The 26776-nt window shown below is 39.7% G+C and overlaps 1 pseudogene; it reads right to left on the bottom strand.

Moving 5' to 3' along the window:
• LOC134316935 (uncharacterized) overlaps positions 1-26776 on the bottom strand; it is a 75384-nt pseudogene that overhangs the window by 15988 nt on the left and 32620 nt on the right.

The raw sequence follows: 26776 nt of genomic DNA, 5'->3' as shown, positions 1-26776 counted from the left end.
ATAATGGTTTTTATTGAGCTACAATGACAGAATTCACACTTAGCATTAATGCTAACACAAATCATTGTGGTCAGTCATATTAAGAACATTAACATTTACCTCAGATATGATGACAGATAACTAATAATGTTTTTATTCAACTACAATGACAGAATTTAGACTTAGCATGTATGCTAACACAATTCAGTGTGTTCAGTCATATTGAGAACATTAACATTTACCTCAGATATGATGACAGATAACTAATAATGTTTTTATTTAGCTACAATAACAGAATTTAGACTTAGCATGTATGCTAACACAATTCAGTGTGGTCAGTCATATTCAGAACATTAACATTTACCTCAGATATGATGACAGATAACTAATAATGGTTTTTATTCAGCTACAATGACAGAATTTAGACTTAGCATGTATGCTAACACAATTCAGTGTGTTCAGTCATATTGAGAACATTAACATTTACCTCAGATATGATGACAGATAACTAATAATGGTTTTTATTGAGCTACAATGACAGAATTCACACTTAGCATTAATGCTAACACAAATCATTGTGGTCAGTCATATTAAGAACATTAACATTTACCTCAGATATGATGACAGATAACTAATAATGTTTTTATTCAACTACAATGACAGAATTTAGACTTAGCATGTATGCTAACACAATTCAGTGTGTTCAGTCATATTGAGAACATTAACATTTACCTCAGATATGATGACAGATAACTAATAATGTTTTTATTTAGCTACAATAACAGAATTTAGACTTAGCATGTATGCTAATACAATTCAGTGTGGTCAGTCATATAGAGAACATTAACATTTACCTCAGATATGATGGCAGATAACTAATAATGTTTTTATTTAGCTACAGTGACAGAATTTAGACTTAGCATGTATGCTAACACAATTCAGTGTGGTCAGTCATATTGGGAACATTAACATTTACCTCAGAAATGATGACAGATAACTAATAATGGTTTTTATTTAGCTACAATAACAGAATTTATACTTAGCATGTATGCTAACACAATTCAGTGTGGTCAGTCATATTGAGAACATTAACATTTACCTCAGATATGATGACAGATAACTAATAATGTTTTTATTTAGCTACAATAACAGAATTTAGACTTAGCATGTATGCTAATACAATTCAGTGTGGTCAGTCATATAGAGAACATTAACATTTACCTCAGATATGATGGCAGATAACTAATAATGTTTTTATTTAGCTACAGTGACAGAATTTAGACTTAGCATGTATGCTAACACAATTCAGTGTGGTCAGTCATATTGGGAACATTAACATTTACCTCAGAAATGATGACAGATAACTAATAATGGTTTTTATTTAGCTACAATAACAGAATTTATACTTAGCATGTATGCTAACACAATTCAGCGTGGTCAGTCATATTGAGAACATTAACATTTACCTCAGATATGATGACAGATAACTCATAATGGTTTAAATTTAGCTACAATAACTGAATTTAGACTTAGCATGTATGCTAACACAATTCAGTGTGGTCAGTCATATTGGGAACATTAACATTTACCTCAGAAATGATGACAGATAACTAATAATGGTTTTTATTTAGCTACAATAACAGAATTTATACTTAGCATGTATGCTAACACAATTCAGCGTGGTCAGTCATATTGAGAACATTAACATTTACCTCAGATATGATGACAGATAACTCATAATGGTTTAAATTTAGCTACAATAACTGAATTTAGACTTAGCATGTATGCTAACACAATTCAGTGTGGTCAGTCATATTAAGAACATTAACATTTACCTCAGATATGATGACAGATAACTAATAATGGTTTTATTCAGCTACAATGACAGAATTTACACTTAGCATGTATGCTAACACAATGCAGTGTGGTCAGTCACACTAGTAACATTTACCTCAGATATAATGACAGATAACTAATAATGGTTTTTATTAAGCTACAATAACAGAATTTACACTTAGCATGTATGCTAACACAATGCAGTGTGGTCAGCCATATTGGGAACATTAACATTTACCTCAGATATGATGACAGATAACTAATAATGGTTTTAATTTAGCTACAATGACAGAATTTAGACTTAGCATGTATGCTAACACAATTATACCATACCAGGCCTCACTAGCCATGTAGTCTGCTCTTCCTTATTCTAGGGTTACTAGGGTTAATACCCTAACCCTCTTAATTCCTTATCTGTACTGATTAAAAGCTTTGATTGGTTCTCTTATCATAATTGGCTTCTTTAGGTGTTTATCTTACAGTCCATGATTCACATATTGACACAGATGTTACTTATAAAACTTGTTCTTTTACTTTTAAAATTACTATTAAATCTAAACAGTAGTTTTCTAATATATCAGCACTTCTTACAGTCAGGACTCTTTTAACAATTTACTTACAGTGACTCGTAGTGAAAACAATCTAAACCATTTTATTTATTCTTGGCCACATTTAGATCAAATACAATAAACTCAAAATGTCATGTTGATGTTTCATCATTACAATCAGCTTAATTGACTTAAACCTACAAACATATATACTAAGGTATTCTCAACAGAAAAAAAAATTATAAACAAAACTCAGTGTGATCACAAAATATGCTACAATTTGAAAAGCAGAAATTTAAGTCGTCAAAAGATCTCAGATAAACGCTGATGTGGAAACACTGCCATCTAAAGGCGGGTCACAAAATCAACATGCATTGTGAGAGATGGAGTTTATGTAGGACTTTACAGACAGTGTATTTTAAGACAATTGTTCTGCCCTCGCAAAGAGTTTCCCCTTTCTCAGCTAGACAGACAGACAGACAGACAGACAGACAGACAGACAGACAGACGACTCCCTCCACAATACAGTTCGGTCGGTTTTATTTACTTCCCAGCTGTGTGATACACTGTGAGCATCAGAATGGAGTAAAACTACAAAATACAAACTCATACAAAAACAATAAAAAAACTTAATACAATACAGACACACATAGCTGTAGTTAACTGTAAAAATACTTATTGCTTCTGATTGTGTTGGTAATGAAGTACAAACAATTAAACCGTTAGTTTATTTGGTAGAATTTGATGTGCGACACTTGTGTTTCTTAAGGGTTGATGAATAAGCTAAATATTTTCCACACTGTGAGCATTGATATGGCTTCTCTCCAGTGTGAATGCGCTGGTGGATCGTAAGTTCACTCAGTGTATTAAAACTATTTCCACACTGAGAACACAGACATGGTTTCTCTCCTGTGTGAATGTGCTGGTGGATCTTCAGATCACTCTGTTTATTAAAACTCCTCTCACACTGTGAGCACTGATGAGGTTTCTCTTCCGTGTGAATGCGCTGGTGGATCGTAAGTTCACTCAGTGTATTAAAACTATTTCCACACTGAGAACACAGACATGGTTTCTCTCCAGTGTGAATGCGCTGGTGTGTTTTGAGAGCACTCTGTTGACTGAAACTTTTTCCACACTGTAAGCACCGATACGGTTTCCCTCCAGTGTGAATACGCTGGTGTGTTTTGAGGGCACTCTGTTGACTGAAACTTTTTCCACACTGTAAGCACTGATGGGGTTTCACTCCAGTATGAATGCGCTGGTCGACTTTAAGATCACTCTTTTTGGTACAACTTTTCACACACTGTGAGCACTGATAAGGTTTCTCTCCAGTGTGAATGCGCTGGTGGACTTTAAGATGACTCTGCTGATTAAAACTCTTCCCACACTGTGAGCACCGATACGGTTTCTCTCCAGTGTGAATGTGCTGGTGTTCTTTAAGATTGCTTTGTTGAGTAAACCTCTTTCCACACTGCGAGCACTGATACGGTTTCTCACCAGTGTGAATGCGCTGGTGTGTTTTGAGAGCACTCTGGAACCTAAAGCTCCTCCCACAATCTGAGCAGTAATACGGTTTCTCCCCAGTGTGAATGCGCTGGTGGATTCTGAGAGCACTCTGGAACCTGAAGCTCCTCCCACAATCTGAGCAGTAATACGGTTTCTCTCCAGTGTGAATGCGTTGGTGTGTTCTGAGATGACTCGATGTATTAAAACTCTTTTCACACTGCGAGCACTGATACGGTTTCTCTCCAGTGTGAATGCGCTGGTGGATTTTGAGACCACTCTGTTGTTTGAAACTCTTTCCACACTGTGAGCACTGATATGGTTTCTCACCAGTGTGAATGCGTTGGTGTGTTCTGAGATGACTCGATGTATTAAAACTCTTTTCACACTGCGAGCACTGATACGGTTTCTCTCCAGTGTGAATGCGCTGGTGGATTTTGAGACCACTCTGTTGTTTGAAACTCTTTCCACACTGTGAGCACTGATACGGTTTCTCTCCAGTGTGAATGCGCTGGTGTGTTTTGAGATCACTCGCGGACCAGAAGCTCGTCCCACAATGTGAGCAGACGTTTCCTTCTTGCTGTTTCCCGTGGTGAGACGTGTTAATGCTGACAGGATCAGAGGACGTTTGCTGATTACTGGAGCTTCTGGTGGGCGTCAGATCCTCATGTTCAGTCTCAGATTTCACCAGCGCATCATCATATTTATCATCACTGCAGCTCTTGATGTGATTGTGGAGCTGATTTTGGGTCGTAGAGGAAATTTCTGAAGTAGAAAATAAAAAATAAAATATATTTGTAACTTAATAAATAATAAACGTTGTTTGTAAATGTCACAGTTTAGCAAAACTGGATCCATACACCTGGTCCATCATCCTTCATGAGAGTCACAACCTAGAGCCTCGTCTATACAGAGTCTGGGCCAAAGTGCCACCACACACCTCAAACCCCAGGATTCCTTTCTCTGTAGACATGTGATGCACCTCAATCGCTCAGCTTTTACAGGCAGCATGAGGGGGCAGAGAACCTCTACTTCCCCACTGTGGTGGTAGTAATGGTACTGGTGGTGGTATTACTATTACTAGTGCTGGTAGTAGAAGTGATAGTAGTGATAGTGATGAAGCAATAGTAGCAGGACTAGTGACTTACTGAGTTCATCTGTATCTTCAGGTTCTTCCTTCACAGGCTTCATCTGGAAACCTCCACACTGTTGATCCACTGGGGTGAGGTGCTCCTCAGATGTGACGTGTTCCTCAGGGATTAAGGTACCTGAGAATTCAACAAATCCTACATAGATTAAAAACTGCTAGACAGTACAGTACAGTACAGGTTCTAATCCCTTATCTACAATCTCTTATTATGTTTAGTGACCACAGTACTAACCATATTACACTGTACTGTACCGCACTGTACTGTACCACACTGGACTGTACCATACTGGACTGTACCACACTGTACTGTACCACACTGTACCATACTGTACTGTACCATACTGTACTGTACCTCACTGTACTGTACCACACTGTACTGTACCATACTGTACTGTACCACACTGTACTGTACCACACTGTACTGTACCATACTGTACTGTACCACACTGTACTGTACCACACTGTACTGTACCATACTGTACTGTACCACACTGTACTGTACCACACTGTACTGTACCACACTGTACCATACTGTACTGTACCATACTGTACTGTACCTCACTGTACTGTACCACACTGTACTGTACCACACTGTACTGTACCACACTGTACTGTACCATACTGTACTGTACCACACTGTACCGTACCACACTGTACCGTACCACACTGTACCATACTGTACTGTACCACACTGTACTGTACCATACTGTACTGTACCACACTGTACTGTACCATACTGCACTGTACCACACTGTACTGTACCATACTGTACTGTACCTCACTGTACTGTACCACACTGTACTGTACCACACTGTACTGTACCATACTGTACTGTACCACACTGTACTGTACCATACTGTACTGTACCACACTGTACTGTACCACACTGTACTGTACCACACTGTACCATACTGTACTGTACCATACTGTACTGTACCTCACTGTACTGTACCACACTGTACTGTACCACACTGTACTGTACCATACTGTACTGTACCACACTGTACCGTACCACACTGTACCGTACCACACTGTACCGTACCACACTGTACCATACTGTACTGTACCACACTGTACTGTACCATACTGTACTGTACCACACTGTACTGTACCATACTGCACTGTACCACACTGTACTGTACCACACTGTACTGTACCATACTGTACTGTACCTCACTGTACTGTACCACACTGTACTGTACCACACTGTACTGTACCACACTGTACTGTACCACACTGTACCGTACCACACTGTACCATACTGTACTGTACCATACTGTACTGTACCTCACTGTACTGTACCACACTGTACTGTACCACACTGTACTGTACCATACTGTACTGTACCACACTGTACTGTACCACACTGTACTGTACCATACTGTACTGTACCACACTGTACTGTACCACACTGTACTGTACCACACTGTACTGTACCATACTGTACTGTACCACACTGTACTGTACCACACTGTACTGTACCACACTGTAATGTACCATACTGTACTGTACCACACTGTAATGTACAATACTGTACTGTACCACACTGTACTGTACCATACTGTAATGTACCATACTGTACTGTACCACACTGTACTGTACCACACTGTAATGTACCACACTGTACTGTACCATACTGTACTGTACCACACAGTACTGTACCACACTGTACTGTACCATACTGTACTGTACCACACTGTACTGTACCATACTGTACTGTACCACACTGTACTGTACAACACTGTAATGTACCATACTGTACCGTACCACACTGTACCGTACCACACTGTACCGTACCAAACTGTACCGTACCATACTGTACCGTACCACACTGTACCATACTGTACCGTACCATACTGTACCACACTATACTGTACCATACTGTACTGTACCATACTGGACTGTACCATACTGTACTGTACCATACTGTACTGTACCATACTGTCCTGTACCACACTGTACTGTACCATACTGTATTGTACCACACTGTACTGTACCACACTGTACCACACTATACTGTACCATACTGTACTGTACCACACTGCACTGTACCATACTGTACCACACTATACTGTACCATACTGTACTGTACCATACTGTACCACAGTGTACTGTACCACACTGGACTGTACCATACTGTACCACACTATACTGTACCATACTGTACTGTACTGTACCACACTGGACTGTATTATACTGGACTGTATTATACTATACTGTACCACACTGGACTGTACCACACTATACTGTACCATACTGTACTGTACCACACTGGACTGTACCATACTGTACCACACTGTACTGTACCATACTGTACTGTACCATACTGTACCATACTGTACTGTACCATGTGATGCACCTCAATCGCTCAGCTTTTACAGGCAGCATGAGGGGGCTGAGAACCTCTACTTCCCCACTGTGGTGGTAGTAATGGTACTGGTGGTGGTATTACTATTACTAGTGCTGGTAGTAGAAGTGATAGTAGTGATAGTGATGAAGCAATAGTAGCAGGACTAGTGACTTACTGAGTTCATCTGTATCTTCAGGTTCTTCCTTCTTCACAGGCTTCATCTGGAAACCTCCACACTGTTGGTCCACTGGGGTGAGGTGCTCCTCAGATGTGACGTGTTCCTCAGGGATTAAGGTACCTGAGAATTCAACAAATCCTACATAGATTAAAAACTGCTAGACTGGACAGTACAGTACAGGTTCTAATCCCTTATCTACAATCTCTTATTATGTCTACTGACCGCAGTACTAACCATATTACACTGTACTGTACCGCACTGTACTGTACCACACTGGACTGTACCATACTGTACTGTACCACACTGGACTGTACCACACTGGACTGTACCATACTGTACTGTACCACACTGGACTGTACCGCACTGTACTGTACCACACTGGACTGTACCATACTGTACTGTACCACACTGTACTGTACCACACTGGACTGTACCACACTGGACTGTACCACACTGTACTGAACTGTACCATACTGTACTGTACCACACTGTACTGCACCACACTGTACTGCACCACACTGCACTATACCATATTGTACTGTACTATACCGTACTGTACCACACTGTACTGTACCACACTGGACTGTACCACACTGGACTGTACCACGCTGGACTGTACCTCACTGTACTGTACCACACTGTACTGTACCACACTGGACTGTACCACACTGGACTGTACCACACTGGACTGTACCTCACTGTACTGTACCACACTGTACTGTACCACACTGGACTGTACCACACTGTACTGTACCACACTGGACTGTACCATACTGTACTGTACCACACTGTACTGTACCATACTGTACTGTACCACACTGGACTGTACCATACTGTACTGTACCATACTGTACTGTACCACACTGGACTGTACCACACTGGACTGTACCACACTGGACTGTACCATACTGTACTGTACCACACTGGACTGTACCACACTGGACTGTACCACACTGTACTGTACCACACTGTACTGTACCACACTGTACTGTACCATATTGTACTGTACCATACTGTACTGTACCACACTGTACTGCACCACACTGCACTATACCATATTGTACTGTACCATACTGTACTGTACCACACTGTACTGTACCACACTGGACTGTACCATACTGTACTGTACCACACTGTACTGTACCACACTGTACTGTACCACACTGGACTGTACCATACTGTACTGTACCACACTGGACTGTACCACACTGTACTGTACCACACTGGACTGTACCATACTGTACTGTACCATACTGTACCACACTGTACTGTACCACACTGTACTGTACCACACTGTACTGTACCATACTGTACCACACTGTACTGTACCACACTGTACTGTACCAAAGTGTACTGTACCACACTGTACTGTACCACACTGTACTGTACCATACTGTACTGTACCACACTGGACTGTACCACACTGTACTGTACCACACTGGACTGTACCATACTGTACTGTACCACACTGTACTGTACCACACTGTACTGTACCACACTGTACTGTACCATACTGTACCACACTGTACTGTACCACACTGTACTGTACCAAAGTGTACTGTACCATACTTTACCACACTGTACTGTACCATACTGTACTGTACCACATTGGACTGTACCATACTGTACCACACTATACTGTACCATACTGTACTGTACTATACCACACTGGACTGTATTATACTGGACTGTATTATACTATACTGTACTGTACCACACTATACTGTACCATACTGTACTGTACCACACTGGACTGTACCATACTGTACTGTACCTCACTGTACCTCACTGTACTGTACCACACTGTACTGTACCACACTGTACTGTACCATACTGTAGTGTACCATACTGTACCACACTATACTGTACTAGGGCTGTCGTGGTGAAAGAATTTCCTTTGCGATATTCAGCCTGTCTCAATATCGCGGTATGCGGTTATATCGCCATTTTTTGTGTTTTTGAAAATTACTTAATTTTTCTGGATTTTAGAGCTATATAAACAAGCTTTATTGTTAGGCTATGATTCGGTATATTATTGCTTTATAATGAGAAAGATGAGACAGCTTTAAGACCAATGAAATGCGTGTTTATTGTTAAATACAGAACAGAGCAGGGATGCGCGTCTTTTCTCTATTAAAAAAAAGGTTTAAATTTAGCTTCTAGCCTAGACTAGATATACACTGTGAAACAAAAAAAAGTGTTTAGGCTAAATATTTTAAACGCACATCTAATCAAAATATGGTAAAAATAAAACAAAAAAAAAATAGAATAAAGAATAAAGTCTGTAAGAGTTTAAACCTGCGTTCATGCGCGCTAGAAAAACCACGTTCACCTGATGTTGTTTAGAGAGGATCTGAGTGGGGTATAGCGATGTTCCCGGTGGCACTAAAACTCTCTCTGATGGTGCTCGGTGCACTAATACACACGTGTACTGAACCTGCATGCGACTTTACACAGCAGAGGAGATCTAGCATGGTTATCGCGCCACTATTAACTTTGATCTTTTGCACATTCTGAGGTTTAATTCTGCAGCTCTGAGTTTTATTTACTGTTTAACATCAAACCGGACTGAGATCAGACACGCGCGCCGGTGGGGTCTGATTATTGTGGATGTTTGGGGTGTTTTGGGTGTTTAGTTCACTCCACGGAGAGTTTACAGGTACCAGTTAATCTGTGGATGTGTATGAGGGGGGTAACTGGGGGTAACAGGGGGTAACAGGGGGTGCGGTGCAGAAGAGGAGGCTGGAAATAAAAGATAAAGAATAAAGATCAAACACGCCGCGCTTTTCTGGGCACCGCGCGCTCTTCCACTTTCTTTCCCCGTGTTTTTCCGCACGCGCGCGTGCGTGTGTGTGTGTGCGTGTGTGTGTCAGTATGAATCAGCGCGTGTGTGTCGAATGATCCATCAGTTCTGACGCGGATCTGATGTCCTTGGCACCGGCTCGTTACTACTACGAGATCTAGCCTGGTTATCGCGCCACTATTAACCATCTATTTAGTAGGTATAATTAACATAACAATATATACTACATTTTATATTATTATTCGTTTCAATACATTTTTATTCAACGAAAAAATACATTTAAATCATTCCAGCAAGCCAGCAAGAGAATATCTGCAGGCTGCAATGCCATATTAACATATTAACCGTCATTAAGTGTTTTAGTACACCAAGGCTGTTTAAATATAGTCTAAATTACAAGTATTTATTGAGTGTGAATTTAATTTAATCATTAATGAACTTGCCTATAATTCATGTTGCGATTGTTTACATTTTAAAACACAGAGCCTGACACTCAGCAGCAACGGATGCGAACAGGTTGCGGGAAAATGTCGCTCTTAGCTCATTTTCATTATGAATTTATTTAACATTTATTACGCCGATGTAAGCGAAAAACAAGATGGACCCTGCAACAATAAAAAAAAAAAAAGAGAAGAAAGAAAGAAAAAAACGTGAACACCGCGGTGATGCGGTTGCTTGGCATGCCCTGCGGTTGGCTGGTCTATACCGCGATATTTCAAAATTGCGGTTAGCGCGACAGCCCTATACTGTACTGTACCATACTGTACTGTACCACACTATACTGTACCATACTGTTCTGTACCACACTATACTGTACCATGTGATGCACCTCAATCGCTTAGCTTTTACAGGCAGCATGAGGGGGCTGAGAACCTCTACTTCCCCACTGTGGTGGTAGTAATGGTACTGGTGGTGGTATTACTATTACTAGTGCTGGTAGTAGAAGTGATAGTAGTGATAGTGATGAAGCAATAGTAGCAGGACTAGTGACTTACTGAGTTCATCTGTATCTTCAGGTTCTTCCTTCTTCACAGGCTTCATCTGGAAATCTCCACACTGTTGGTCCACTGGGGTGAGGTGCTCCTCAGATGTGACGTGTTCCTCAGGGATTAAGGTACCTGAGAATTCAACAAATCCTACATAGATTAAAAACTTCTGTACCGCACTGGACTGTACCACACTGTACTGTACCACACTGTACTGTACCACACTGTACTGTACCACACTGTACTGTACCACACTGGACTGTACCATACTGTACTGTACCATACTGTACTGTACCACACTGTACTGTACCACACTGTACTGTACCACACTGTACTGTACCTCACTGTACTGTACCACACTGGACTGTACCATACTGTACTGTACCACACTGCACTGTACCACACTGTACTGTACCACACTGTACTGTACCACACTGTACTGTACCATACTACCACACTGTACTGTACCACACTGTACTGTACCACACTGCACTATACCACACTGTACTGTACCATACTACCACACTGTACTGTACCATACTGTACTGTACCACACTGGACTGTACCACACTGGACTGTACCATACTGTACTGTACCATACTGTACTGTACCATACTACCACACTGGACTGTACCACACTGTACTGTACCATACTGTACTGTACCACAATGTACTGTACCACACTGGACTGTACCATACTGTACTGTACCATACTGTACCACACTGGACTGTACCACACTGGACTGTACCACACTGGACTGTACCATACTGTACTGTACCACACTGGACTGTACCACACTGGACTGTACCACACTGGACTGTACCATACTGTACTGTACCACACTGGACTGTACCATACTGTACTGTACCATACTGTACCACACTGGACTGTACCACACTGGACTGTACCACACTGGACTGTACCATACTGTACTGTACCACACTGGACTGTACCACACTGGACTGTACCACACTGGACTGTACCATACTGTACTGTACCACACTGGACTGTACCACACTGGACTGTACCATACTGTACTGTACCACACTGGACTGTACCATACTGTACTGTACCATACTGTACCACACTGGACTGTACCACACTGGACTGTACCACACTGGACTGTACCATACTGTACTGTACCACACTGGACTGTACCACACTGGACTGTACCACACTGGACTGTACCACACTGGACTGTACCATACTGTACTGTACCACACTGTACTGTACCATACTGTACCACACTGGACTGTACCACACTGGACTGTACCACACTGGACTGTACCATACTGTACTGTACCACACTGGACTGTACCACACTGGACTGTACCACACTGTACTGTACCACACTGCACTGTACCACACTGTACTGTACCACACTGTACTGTACCATACTGTACTGTACCACACTGTACTGTACCATACTGTACTGTACCACACTGTACTGTACCACACTATACTGTACCACACTGTACTGTACAACACTGTACTGTACCATACTGTACCACACTATACTGTACCACACTGTACTGTACCATACTGTACTGTACCATACTGTACCACACTATACTGTACCATACTGTACTGTGCAACACTGTACTGTACCACACTATACTGTACCATACTGTACTGTGCAACACTGTACTGTACCATACTGTACCACACTATACTGTACCATACTGTACCACACTATACTGTACCACACTGGACTGTACCATACTGGACTATACCACACTGGACTGTACCATACTGGACTATACCACACTGGACTGTACCACACTGTACTGTACCACACTGTACTGTACCATACTGTACTGTACCGTACTGTACTGTACCACACTGTACCACACTGTACCACACTGTACTGTACCACACTGTACCACACTGTACTGTACCACACTGGACTGTACCACACTGTACCACACTGGACTGTACCACACTGTACTGTACCACACTATCTTGTGTAAAAGTGGTGTATTGCTCCATATTTACTTACAGAAGAAACTTTCATCTTCATCTTCTTCCTCTTTTATTAGAATCTTCTGGAATTCTTCATGTTGTAGATCCATGGCGGTGTCGTGTCCCTCTTCTGCTGATTCCATTATTAAAGATCTAATACAAAGATAGATAGATGTACTTATTTATTCTTGGAGGAAAATTTAAATACAAAATAAAACTCGATGTGTTTCCATAACAATGTTAGATCAAGTTCTGATCAATTGATTCATTTTGCTAGATCGGTTCATCAGTACTGAATCATTTGTGATGCTACCGGTTAGCGGAGCAGCTAGTAGTTTGTGTGAAAAGGAAGTTAAAGCTCCTCAAATCCTCACAGTGATATTTTATTATGGACGCTTATTTTATTAATAATTAGAATGTAGTTCATAATCAAAGTGTATTAAATAAATAAGTAAATATTTTACTTACAGATGATTCACTTCAGTACAAACACACCAGCTGCTGCAGCTTCTCCTTCTTCTGTATGAATTGAGCTGGTTGATCAACAACGTTCAGGTTTATTAGCGCCTCTACTGGACTGCAGTGTGATTAACTCTTAAGCCTGATCAAGGTCGTGGACCCCTTATAATTATAATTTACTACATTTAATCAGAAATAATGAAAGGTTTTGCTGTGTTTATGCTGTGGTAACAAACTCTGTAGATTAAACCCTGATGAATAATTCAGCCTAGAGAGGCTGCTGACTTCTTTGTGTTAATATACTGTACAGGTGCATCTCAACGAATTAGAATATCATCGAAAAGGTAATTTATTTTAGTAATTCAATTCAAAAAGTGAAACTCATATATTATATAGATTTATTACACACAGAGTGATATATTTCAAGCGTTGATTTCTTTTAATTTTGATGATTATGGCTCACAGCTAATGAAAACCCAAAAGTCAGTATCTCAGAACATTAGAATATTGTAGACTCATGGTGTCACTCTCTAATCAGCTAACCAACACAAAACATCTGCAAAGGTTTCCTAAGCCTTAAAATGGTCCATCAGTCTGGTCTAGTAGGCTACACAATCACTGAAACCCTCCACAAGTAGAGTAAGCCACAGAAGGTCATTGCTAAAGAACCTGGCTGTTCACAGAGTGCTGTACCAAGCATATTAGTGGACAGTTGAGTGGAGTAGAAAAATGTGCACGGGCAACAGGGACAACCGCAGCCTTGAAAGGATCGTCAAGAAAAAGCCATTTAAGAATTTGGGGGAGATTCAGGACTAGACTGGAGTCAGTGATTCAAGAGCCACCACACACAGACAAATCCAAAGCTACAATTGTCGCATTCCTTGTGTCAAGCCACTCATGACCCAGAGACAACGTCAGAAACGTCTTACCTGGACTAGGAGAAAAAGGACTGGACTGTTTCTCAGTGGTCCAAAGTCCTGTTTTCAGTTGAAAATTAATTTTGCATATATTTTTTTTTTGGAAATCAAGGTCCCAGAGTCTGGAGGAAGAGTGGAGAGGCACATAATCCAAGTTGCTCGAGGTCCAGTGTGAAGTTTCCACAGTCAGTGATGGTTTGAGGAGCCATGTCATTTGCTGATGTTGGTCCACTGTGTTATATCAAGTCCAAAGTCAGTGCAGCCGTCTACAAGGAAATTTTAGAGCACTTCATGCTTCCCTCTGCTGACAAGCTTTATGGAGGTGCTGATTTAATTTTCCAGCAGGACTTGGCACCTGCCCACACTGCCAAAAGTACCAATACCTGGTTTATTAACCACAATATCACTGTGCTTGATTGGCCAGCAGACTCGCCTGACCGAAACCCCGTAGAGGATCTGTGAGGTATTGTCAAGAGGAAGATGAGAGACACCAGACCCAACAATGCAGACAAGCTAAAGGCCACTATCAAAGCAACCTGGGCTTCCATAACATCTCAGCAGTGCCAAGGGCTGATCTCCTCCATGCCACGCCGCATTAATGCAGTAATTCATGCAAAAGGAGCCCTGACCAAGTACTGACTGCATATACTGTACATACTTTTCAGTAGGCCAACATTTCTGTATTAAAAATCCTTTTTTTATTGGTCTTATGTAATATTCTAATTTTCTGAGATGCTGACTTTTGGGTTTTTATTAGCTGTAAACCATAATCATCAAAATTAAAAGAAATCAACACTTGAAATGTATCACTCTGTGTAATGAATCTATTGAGAATTTCACAAGAAAAACAATGGTGTGCTTGGTTTTAACGTAACTTTATTCTTTCATGAGTTATTTACAAGCTTCTCTTTGTTTACAGCCATTGACATGTCGCAGAGGTTAACACGTGAGGAGCGAATAGAAATTGTGTTGATGTCTGGTGAACGCAGTACCCGGGTCATTGCAGCAGATTTCAATGCAAGACACCCTACGAGACCACTACAGTTAGCAAACTGCTTGCCAAGTTTCGTGAAACTGGTTCAGTGTTGGATTTGCCAAAATGTGGACGCATGAAAACTGTCACTAATGACACTAACTTCTGCGGTGTTGCTATCAGTGTGTGAAGAGTGGGAGAAGAGGGTTGCATTGACAATCCAACACAATGGGCAGCACTTTGAACACATTTTATAAGTGGTCAGAAACTTGTAAATAACTCATGAAAGAATAAAGTTACGTTAACACCATTGTTTTTCTTGTGAAATTCTCAATAAGTTTGATGTGTCACATGACCCTCTTCCCATTGAAAAAACTAAAGTTGGATCCAAAATGGCCAACTTCCAAATGGCCGCCATGGTCACCACCCATCTTGAAAAGTTTTCCCCCTCCCATATACTAATGTGCCACAAACAGGAAGTTAATATCACCAACCATTCCCATTTTATTTAGATGTATCCATATAAATGGCCCACCCTGTACTATATGAGTTTCACTTTTTGAACTAAATTACTCAAATAAATTACCTTTTCAATGATATTCTAATTTATTGAGATGCACCTGTAAATAGGACTAGTTTTAGAGTATCCATTAAAAAGTATATGGAACAGTGGTCTCTTTTTAAAGGTCAAACTGTTTCCTTCTGCTGACAGAACATTTCATCAGGGCAACCACCAAAAAACTGGTCTGCCAGGAGTTAGAAGCTGCTGAAGCATGGCTGATATATAATGGTTTATAATGAGGGTTTTTATTGAGCTACAATGACTTAGCATGTATGCTAACACAATTCAGCGTGGTCAGTCATATTGAGAACATTTACATTTACCTCAGATATGATATCAGATAACTAATAATGGTTTTTATTAAGCTACAATGACAGATTATAGACTTAGCATGTATGCTAACACAATTCATTGTGGTCAGTCATATTCAGAACATTAACATTTACCTCAGATATGATATCAGGTAACTAATAATGGTTTTTACTGCACTACAATGACATAATGTAGACTAAGCATGTATGCTAACACAATTCAGTGAGGTCAGTCATATTGGGAACATTAACATTTACCTCAGATATGATGACAGATAACTAATAACGGTTTTTATTGAGCTACAACACCTCTCTTCACCAACACGCTCACTGAAGTCTGATCCAATCACCACTAGGGTTACTAGGGTTAATACCCTAACCCTTGAAGTTCCTTATCTGTACTGATTGAACGCTTTGATAGGTTCTCTTATCATAATTGGCTTCATTAGGTGTTTATTTTTATCTGGTCAGTTTTACCGTTTCTTACAGTCCAAGACTGAATTTTGCAAAGCCACTGTGCCACCTGACTGCAGTGACTGTGGGTTCATTTATTAAAAGAAACATGCTAAACATTACAGTTGCTGCTACATTAACAGGAACACTTGGTGATTGCTCTAGGAATGTGGTATTAAAAAACAAACCGTTCGTTTAATTGGTAGAACTGAATGTGTCACACTTGTGTTTCTTCAATGCTGTTGAATGAGCAAAGCAGTTCCCACACTGTGAGCACTGATACGGTTTCTCTCCAGTGTGAATGCGCTGGTGTTGTTTAAGATGACTCTGTTGATTGAAGCTCTTCCCACACTGTGAACACTGATACGGTTTCTCTCCGGTGTGAATGCGCTGGTGGATTTTGAGATGACTCAGCGTATTAAAACTCTTCCCACACTGTGAGCACTGATACGGTTTCTCACCGGTGTGAGTGCGCTGGTGTGTTTTGAAAGCGCTCTGTTGATTAAAACTCTTCCCACACTGTGAGCACTGATACGGTTTCTCTCCAGTGTGAATGCGCTGGTGTTCTTTAAGATTGCCTTGCTGAGCAAACCTCTTCCCACACTGAGAACACGGATATGGTTTCTCTTCAGTGTGAATGCGCTGGTGTGTTTTGAGATGACTCAGTGTATTAAAACTCTTCCCACACTGTGAGCACTGATATGGTTTCTTTCCAGTGTGAATGTGCTGGTGTGTCTTGAGAGCACTCTGTTGATTAAAACTCTTTCCACACTGTGAGCACTGATACGGCTTCTCTCCAGTGTGAATGCGCTGGTGATTTTTGAGAACATTCTGTTTAACAAAACTCTTCCCACACTGTGAGCACACATACGGTTTCTCTCCAGTGTGAATGCGCTGGTGATGTTTAAGATCACTCGGGTGATTAAATCTCCTCCCACACTGTGAGCACTCATACGGTCTCTCTCCAGTGTGAATGTGCTGGTGATTTTTGAGATCATACTGTGTATTAAAACTCTTCCCACACTGTGAGCACTGATACGGTTTCTCTCCAGTGTGAATGCGCTGGTGGGTTTTGAGATGACTTTGTGTATAAAAACTCCTCCCACAGTGTGAGCACTGATACGGTTTTTCTCCAGTGTGAATACGCTGATGTAATTTAATATCACTCGGGTGATTAAATCTCTTCCCACACTGAGAGCACTGATACGGTTTCTCTCCAGTGTGAATGCGCTGGTGTATATTGAGAACACTCTGTTGATTAAAACTCTTTCCACACTGTGCGCACTGATAAGGTTTCTCTCCAGTGTGAATGCGTTGGTGTCGTTTAAGATGACTCTGTTTATTAAAACTCTTCTCACACTGTAAGCACTGATAGGGTTTCTCTCCAGTGTGAATGCGCTGGTGTCGTTTAAGATGACTGTTTTGATTAAATCTCTTCCCACACTGTGAGCATGGATATGGTTTCTCTCCAGTGTGAATGCGCCGGTGGATTCTGAGACCACGCTGGAACCTAAAGCTCTTTCCACAATGTGAGCAGATGTTTCCTTCTTGCTGTTTTCCCTGGTGAGACGTGTTAATGCTGACAGGATCAGAAGACGTTTGCTGATTACTGGAGCTTCTGGTGGGCGTCAGATCCTCATGTTCAGTCTCAGATTTCACCAGCGTCTCATATTTATCATTGCTGCAGGAGCAGGAGAAATCGTTCATTTCTGAAGCAGAAAATAATAAAATATATTTATATGAATAAACATTGTTAGTAAATGTTAAAAAGGAAAAACATTTTCACCCAAACTGAGATCCTTTGATAAAGTAACTCATCCTGATATTATTAATTTCCTGCTCACATAAAAGTGATCATCCCCATACAAATCTTTATTAGTAGTAGTGGAGCTATATAGGGTTATATAGGGTTATCTATATAGGGCTAACTGTATAGGGTTATCTAGGGTTATCTATATAGGGTTATATAGGGTTATCTATATAGGGTTATCTGTATAGGGTTATCTAGGGTTATATATATGGGGTTATATAAAGTTATCTATATAGGGTTATCTATATAGGGTTATATAGGGATATCTACATAGGGTAATATAGGGTTAATCTATATAGGGTTAATCTGTATAGGGTTAATCTATATATGGTTAAATAGGGTAATCTATATAGGGTTATCTATATAGGGTTATATAGTGATATCTATATAGGGTTATATAGGGTTATCTGTATAGGGTTATATAGGGTTATCTGTATAGGGTTATCTGTATAGGGTTATCTATATAGGGTTATCTATATAGGGTTATATAGGGATATCTACATAGGGTAATATAGGGTTAATCTATATAGGGTTAATCTGTATAGGGTTAATCTATATATGGTTAAATAGGGTAATCTATATAGGGTTATCTATATAGGGTTATATAGTGATATCTATATAGGGTTATATAGGGTTATCTATGTAGGGTTATCTATATAGGGTTATATAGGGTTAATCTATATAGGGTTAATCTGTATAGGGTTAATCTATATATGGTTAAATAGGGTAATCTATATAGGGTTATCTATATAGGGTTATATAGTGATATCTATATAGGGTTATCTGTATAGGGTTATCTGTATATGGTTATCTATATAGGGTTATCTATATAGGGTTATATAGGGATATCTACAAAGGGTAATATAGAGTTATTTATATAGGGTTATAAAGGTTAATCTATATATGGTAAAATAGGGTTATCTATATATGGTTACATAGGGTAATCTACAGTATATAGGGTTATCTATATAGGGTTATATATGGTTATCTATATAAGATTATATAAGGTTATATAGGGTTATACAGTGTTATATAAATAGGGTCATATAGAGTTATATAGGGTTATATATATATATATATATAAGGTTATATAGAGTTGTCTATATAGGGTTATATATGGGGTTATACAGTGTTATATGAATAGGGTTATATAGGATTATATATATGGTTATCTATTTAGGGTTATATAGGGTTATATATATAGGGTTATATATATAGGGTTATATAGGGTTATATATACTTATATAGGGTTATATAGGGTTATCTACATAGGGTCATATAGGGTTATCTACATAGGGTAATACAGGGATATCTATATACAGTTATATAGGGTTACCTACAGTGCCTTGCAAAAGTATTCAGCCCCCTTGAACTTTTCAACCTTTTGCCACATTTCAGGCTTCAAACATAACGATATGAAATTTTAATTTTTTGTGAAGAATCAACAACAAGTGGGACACAATCGTGAAGTAGAACGAAATTTATTGGATATTTTAAACTTTTTTTAAAAATAAAAAACTAAAAAGTGGGGCGTGCAATATTATTCAGCCCCTTTACTTTCAGTGCAGCAAACTCACTCCAGAAGTTCAGTGAGGATCTCTGAATGATCCAATGTTGACCTAAATGACTGATGGTGATAAACAGAATCCACCTGTGTGTAATCAAGTCTCCGTATAAATGCACCTGCTCTGTGACAGTCTCAGAGTTCTGTTTAAAGCGCAGAGAGCATCATGAAGACCAAGGAACACACCAGGCAGGTCCGAGATACTGTTGTGGAGAAGTTTAAAGCCGGATTTGGATACAAAAAGATTTCCCAAGCTTTAAACATCTCAAGGAGCACTGTGCAAGCGATCATATTGAAATGGAAGGAGTATCAGACCACTGCAAATCTACCAAGACCCGGCCGTCCCTCTAAACTTTCAGCTCAAACAAGGAGAAGACTGATCAGAGATGCAGCCAAGAGGCCCATGATCACTCTGAATGAACTGCAGAGATCTACAGCTGAGGTGGGAGACTCTGTCCATAGGACACAATCAGTCGTACACTGCACAAATCTGGCCTTTATGGAACAGTGGCAAGAAGAAAGCCATTTCTCAAAGATATCTATAAAAAGTCACCTGGGAGACACACCAAACATGTGGAAGAAGGTGCTCTGGTCAGATGAAACCAAAATCGAACTTTTTGGCCACAATGCAAAACGTTATGTTTGGCGTAAAAGCAACACAGCTCATCACCCTGAACACACCATCCCCACTGTCAAACATGGTGGTGGCAGCATCATGGTTTGGGCCTGCTTTTCTTCAGCAGGGACAGGGAAGATGGTTAAAATTGATGGGAAGATGGATGGAGCCAAATACAGGACCATTCTGGAAGAAAACCTGTTGCAGTCTGCAAAAGACCTGAGACTGGGACGGAGATTTATCTTCCAACAAGACAATGATCCAAAACATAAAGCAAAATCTACAATGGAATGGTTCACAAATAAACGTATCCAGGTGTTAGAATGGCCAAGTCAAAGTCCAGACCTGAATCCCATCGAGAATCTGTGGAAAGAGCTGAAAACTGCTGTTCACAAACGCTCTCCATCCAACCTCACTGAGCTCGAGCTGTTTTGCAAGGAAGAATGGGCAAAAATTTCAGTATCTCGATGTGCAAAACTGATAGAGACATACCCCAAGCGACTTGCAGCTGTAATCGCAGCAAAAGGTGGCGCTACAAAGTATTAACGCAAGGGGGCTGAATAATATTGCACGCCCCACTTTTCAGTTTTTTATTTCTTTCATAAGTTTAAAATATCCAATAAATTTCGTTCCACTTCACGATTGTGTCCCACTTGTTGTTGATTCTTCACAAAAAATTACAATTTCATATCGTTATGTTTGAAGCCTGAAATGTGGCAAAAGGTTGAAAAGTTCAAGGGGGCTGAATACTTTTGCAAGGCACTGTATATATGGTTATATAGGGTTATCTACATAGGGCAATATAGGGTTATCTACATAGGGTTACATATGGTTATATAGAGTTATCTATATAGGGTTATCTATATAGGGTTATATATGGTTATATAGAGTTATCTATATAGGGTTATATAGGATTATCTATATAGGGTTATATAGAGTTGGTTATATAGGGTTATATAGGGTTATCTAAATAGGATTATACAGGGTTATCTATATATGGTTATACAGGGTTATCTATATAGGGCTATATAGAGTTATTTATATAGGGTTATATAGGGTTATCTAAATAGGATTATACAGGGTTATCTATATATGGTTATACAGGGTTATCTATATAGGGCTATATAGAGTTATTTATATAGGGTTATATAGGGTTACCTATATAGGGTTATATAGAGTTATTTATATAGGGTTATACAGGGTTATCTATATAGGGTTATATAGAGTTATTTATATAGTGTTATATAGGGTTACCTATATAGGGTTATATAGAGTAATTTATATAGGGTTATCTATATAGGGTTATATAGGGTTATCTATATAGGGTTCTATAGGGTTATATAGAGTTATCTATATAGGGTCATATAGGATTAGCTATATAGGGTTATATAGAGTTATCTATATACGTTTATATAGGGTTACCTATATAGGGTCATATAGGATTAGCTATATAGGGTTATATAGAGTTATCTATATACGTTTATATAGGGTTACCTATATAGGGTCATATAGGATTAGCTATATAGGGTTATATAGGATTATCTATATATAGGGTTATAACTACTGTAGCTATTTTTGTTCTCGTTCTATTTTTTGGGTCGTCATGTGTTGCTGTATAATATTTTTTGTTGTTGTTTTCTAGTAAATTAAGTCAGGTGATCTGTGTAGCTGCAGTTTTCCTTTGTTAGCTACATTAATGTGATGTGAAGCTCGTTCTCTCCAGACATTTAGCTTAGTATTTGTATTTGTAATTACTATAAACACTTTTCCTCTCTGTCCATTGCTTTTGAGTTTAGCTAGGGTATTTTAAGCCTGTTAACTGCAGTATTGTAATAAAAAGGTTTAATCTGTGTTTGTTTATTGATAATAAAGTGTTGTTGGACTTCTACGTGGGTTGTCTTGAATTGCTCACCGCCCAGATTAAAAATGTTATTTAGTCTTACTGAGTTCATCTGTATCTTCAGGTTCTTCCTTCTTCACAGGTTTCATCTGGAAATCTCCACACTGTTGATCCACTGGGGTGAGGTGTTTCTCAGATGTGACGTGTTCCTCAGGGATTAAGGTTCCTTCACCTGAAATTCCATCAATATGTGAAGAAGAAACTTAACAACTGGAGGAAATGTAAGATTGTGGGTTTGGTTTTCCAATCACAAATAAATCCTAGTTAGATTTAAAACTTAAATCCAGACTGGAGTGTAGCAGCGTCTCCTCAGGACGGTGCGGTGCGGTACAGTACAGGTTCTAATCCCACTGTCCACATTCTCTTATTATTTCTACTGATTAGTGACACATCGCACCATATTTACTTACAGAAGAAATAATCGTCCTCATCTTCATCTTCTTCCTCTTTTATTAGTATCTTCTGGAATTCTTCATGTTGTAGATCCATGGCGGTGTCGTGTCCCTCTTCTGCTGACTGCATTATTAAAGATCTAATACAAAGATAGATAGATGTACTTATTTCTCCTTTGAGGAAAATTTTAATACAAAATAAAACTCGATGTGTTTCTATTAAAATGTTCGATTAAGTTCTGATCAATTGATTCATTTTAATAGATCGGTTCAAACGAATCGGTTCATCAGTACTGAATCATGTGTGATGCTACCGGTTAGCAGCTAGTAGTTTGTGTGAAAAGGAAGTTAAAGCTCCTCAAATCTTCACAGTGATATTTTATTATGGACGCTTATTTTATTAATAATTAGAATGTAGTTCATAATTAAAGTGTATTAAATAAATAAATAAATATTTTACTTACAGATGATTCAGTTTAGTACAAACACACCAGCTGCTGCAGCTTCTCCTTCTTCTGTATGAATTGAGCTGGTTGATGTTCAGGTTTATTAGCGCCTCTACTGGACTGCAGTGTGAGGACTGATAACAGCACCACATTCATTCATTCAGCTTTATTAAGCCTGATCAGGGTCGTGGTCCTCTTATAATTATAATTTACAATATATTTATTCAGAAATAATCCAATATTTTGTTGTGTTTATGCTGCGGTTCATCCTGTAAAAAACTCTCTCTCTTTTGTGTGTGTGTGTGTGTGTCTCTCTCTCTTTTGTGTGTGTGTGTGTGTGTCTCTCTCTCTTTTGTGTGTGTGTGTGTGTGTGTGTGTGTCTCTATTTTGTGTGTGTGTGTGCGTGTCTCTCTTTTGTGTGTTTGTGTCTCTCTCCTTTGTGCGTGTGTGTGTGTGCGTGTCTCTCTCTTTTATGTGTTTGTGTGTGTGTGTGTCTCTCTCTTTTATGTTTGTGTGTGTGTGTCTCTCTCTTTTATGTGTTTGTGTGTGTGTGTCTCTCTCTCTTTTGTGTGTTTGTGTGTGTGTGTCTCTCTCTCTTTTGTGCGTGTGTGTGTGTGTGCGTGTCTCTCTCTTTTGTGTGTTTGTGTGTGTGTGTCTCTCTCTCTTTTGTGCGTGTGTGTGTGTGTGCGTGTCTCTCTCTTTTGTGTGTTTGTGTCTCTATCTCTTTTGTGCGTGTGTGTGTGTGTGCGTGTCTCTCTCTTTTGTGTGTGTGTGTGTGTGTGTGCGTGTCTCTCTCTTTTGTGCGTGTGTGTGTGTGTGCGTGTCTCTCTCTTTTGTGTTTTTGTGTGTGTGTGTCTCTCTCTCTTTTGTGCGTGTGTGTGTGTGTGCGTGTCTCTCTCTTTTGTGTGTTTGTGTCTGTGCGTGTGTGTGTCTCTCTCTCTTTTGTGCGTGTGTGTGCGTGTCTCTCTCTTTTGTGTTTTTGTGTCTCTATCTCTTTTGTGCGTGTGTGTGTGTGTGCGTGTCTCTCTCTCTTTTGTGTGTGTGTGTGTGCGTGTCTTTCTCTCTTTTGTGCGTGTGTGTGTGTGTGCGTGTCTCTCTCTCTTTTGTGTGTGTGTGTGTCTTTCTCTCTTTTGTGCGTGTGTGTGTGTGTGTGTGCGTGTCTCTCTCTCTTTTGTGTGTGTGTGTGCGTGTCTTTCTCTCTTTTGTGCGTGTGTGTGTGTGTGCGTGTCTCTCTCTTTTGTGTGTTTGTGTGTGTGTGTCTCTCTCTCTTTTGTGCGTGTGTGTGTGTGTGCGTGTCTCTCTCTTTTGTGTGTTTGTGTGTGTGTGTCTCTCTCTCTTTTGTGCGTGTGTGTGTGTGCGTGTCTCTCTCTTTTGTGTGTTTGTGTCTCTCTCTCTTTTGTGCGTGTGTGTGTGTGCGTGTCTCTCTCTCTTTTGTGTGTGTGTGTGTGCGTGTCTTTCTCTCTTTTGTGCGTGTGTGTGTGTGTGCGTGTCTCTCTCTTTTGTGTGTTTGTGTGTGTGTCTCTTTCTCTTTTGTGCGTGTGTGTGTGTGTGTGTGCGTGTCTCTCTCTTTTGTGTGTTTGTGTGTGTGTCTCTTTCTCTTTTGTGCGTGTGTGTGTGTGTGTGTGCGTGTCTCTCTCTTTTGTGTGTTTGTGTGTGTGTGTCTTTCTCTCTTTTGTGCGTGTGTGTGTGTGTGCGTGTCTCTTATTTGTGTGTGTGTGTGTGTGCGTGTCTCTCTCTTTTGTGTGTTTGTGTGTGTGTGCGTGTCTCTCTTGTGTGTTTGTGTGTGTCGTTAGCTCTGTGTGTCTTTATATATTAATAATTTAAATATTAAATTATTAATATTTTATTCTATTTTATATTTTTTGCACATGTAACTTTTGTATAGTTTTGTTCTTTCTTATTTTTATTATTTTTCTGTAACTGAGCTTTGGCAATACGAATGTCCTCATTTGTCATGCCAATAAAGCTTCTTTTGAGTTTTGTGTGTGTGTGTGTGTGTGTGTGTGTGTGTGAGTGAGTGTGTGTGTGTCGCTCGCTCGCTCTTCGCTTTCGGATTTGAATTTCGACAATAAACAGCTCTCATTATGACTGATGAATTCCCTCTACTGATGGAAGCTGAATGGGTGGATTACAGCCGAACTGCGCAGAAATAAAAATATATATAGCGGCAACCAGAGGGTTCCTTTTGTTCCGCGACTCGGTTCCTTTTGTTCATTTTAAAGAGCCGTTTAATAGAATCGGATCGTTCGCGAACGACTCATCAGTATCAGAATATTTTTGACGGCACCCCTGATGAAGCCAGACGGCACCCCGGTTGAGAAAGGCTGGTGTAGAAGAAGCAACAGAATGTGAAGGCACAAAAAAGTGTTAACAGAATAATGATATGGAAGATCGTATTCACAATGTAAAGTGGGAATTTCTGTCACAAGGTCAATTTCAGTGATGGAATTATTAAAAATTTTTAAAAGAATGTAACATATATTTTTTTTATTTTCACACCACTACGCTTTCTCTGCACCTTCTTTTGGGCCATTTTTTTATTGAAATTTACAAAATATAAAGAAAACACATAAAAAACACTGTCCGATTGTTTGCTCACTGTGTGTGTACATATACATTTATATATATATATATATATATATATATATATATATATATATATATATACAATTATATATATACAGGGGTTGGACAAAATAACTGCAACACCTGTCATTTTAGTGTGGGAGGTTTCATGGCTAAATTGGACCAGTCTGGTGGCCAATCTTCATTAATTGCACATTGCACCAGTAAGAGCAGAGTGTGAAGGTTCAATTAGCAGGGTAAGAGCACAGTTTTGCTCAAAATATTGCAATGCACACAACATTATGGGTGACATACCAGAGTTCAAAAGAGGACAAATTGTTGGTGCACGTCTTGCTGGCGCATCTGTGACCAAGACAGCAAGTCTTTGTGATGTATCAAGAGCCACGGTATCCAGGGTAATGTCAGCATACCACCAAGAAGGACAAACCACATCCAACAGGATTAACTGTGGACGCAAGAGGAAGCTGTCTGAAAGGGATGTTCGGGTGCTA

This window comes from Trichomycterus rosablanca, chromosome 1, assembly GCF_030014385.1.
Source record: "Trichomycterus rosablanca isolate fTriRos1 chromosome 1, fTriRos1.hap1, whole genome shotgun sequence".
NCBI lineage: Eukaryota > Metazoa > Chordata > Actinopteri > Siluriformes > Trichomycteridae > Trichomycterus > Trichomycterus rosablanca.
The sequence above is the reverse complement of the archived record's forward strand: the minus strand, read 5'-3'. Positions and strand labels throughout refer to the sequence as shown.